The sequence below is a fragment of the Carlito syrichta genome, unplaced genomic scaffold, assembly GCF_000164805.1.
Source record: "Carlito syrichta isolate Samal-C Ts95f unplaced genomic scaffold, Tarsius_syrichta-2.0.1 Scaffold311102, whole genome shotgun sequence".
NCBI lineage: Eukaryota > Metazoa > Chordata > Mammalia > Primates > Tarsiidae > Carlito > Carlito syrichta.
This window is the reverse complement of record NW_007255198.1, coordinates 1,847-2,881: the sequence shown is the minus strand read 5'-3', so window position 1 is coordinate 2,881 and position 1,035 is coordinate 1,847. Positions and strand designations below refer to the sequence as shown.

General features: G+C 56.5%; 1 pseudogene; it reads right to left on the bottom strand.

The window, feature by feature from the left end:
• The window catches only part of LOC103271020, a 4,825-nt pseudogene extending 4,579 nt beyond the window's left edge, over positions 1 to 246 (bottom strand).
• Positions 247 to 1,035: the final 789 nt, after the last annotated feature.

Here is a 1,035-nt window from a genome sequence, read left to right as displayed (position 1 = left end):
TGGTGAGCCCCTCTCTTTCCCTGACTTCTCCTCCTACCCTCCAGGATGCCCAGTCCGAAATCGCAGCTGCGTCTGGGCTCACCCCTCCAGCATGGTGCCTTTGGCTCCGGTGTAGTGGAGACGTCCCTATCTTCGGATCGCCAACCCTATAAAAGGAAACGGATTTTCCTTTCCGTCCCTATTCTGAGTGGGTCTGGGACTCTGGGCTCGCTTGTTTAGGGACCCGGGGATGGAGATTGCGGCCATGGGAAGCCAGCCTTCTAAAACTGAGGTTCAGACCACCTTGCGGTGTCTCATATCTAATCTGGCTACTCTGGGGTTGTCCGAGGATATCCATAAATGGAAGCTGATCTTCCTTTCCTCCCGGGCCTGGCCCCAATATCCTCTGGACAATCAGTCTCGCTGGCCCCCCGAGGGAACTTTCAATTTCGGCATCCTCACCAATCTCAGTAATTATTGTCACTGGACTGGGAAATGGTCCGAAGTTCCCCATATCCAGGCCTTTTGGGCATCATGCACCCACCCAGACCTCTGCTTCAGATGTTCCTCGGCCCAGTTCCTCCTGGCCAAATCCCCTAATAGGGGCTATCAGCCTCTCCCAGTGTCGGAATCTTCCTTTACAGATCCTCTGGAGGACCTTGGCCTTCCCCCTTCAGCTCCTGCCCCTCCTTCTCCTCCCCTCCTGTCCACCTCTTCTCAAATGTCTGCTCTTTCTCAACCCCCTCCTTATTTGACCTTCTGTGCCCAGACCTCTTCCACTCAGGCCCCTCCGGTGTCTGCTCCTGCCTTACCTCCCATCCTGCCCCTCCTATATCCGGCTCTTTCCCCCAGCCCACCATCTCTAATTTCCTTGTCCTCAGCTCCAGTCATTCCGGGTTCAGTCGGCTTCCCTCCCCCATCCACTTCCGTCCCTACTGCCACGGAGGCACCGCCTCCCTCCTCCAGTCCTGTTCACGTCACACCTGACTCCTCTGTTTCTGGCTCTGCCCCAGCCACCCACAAGCTATACCCTTCTCTTCCGTCATCACCGCCATC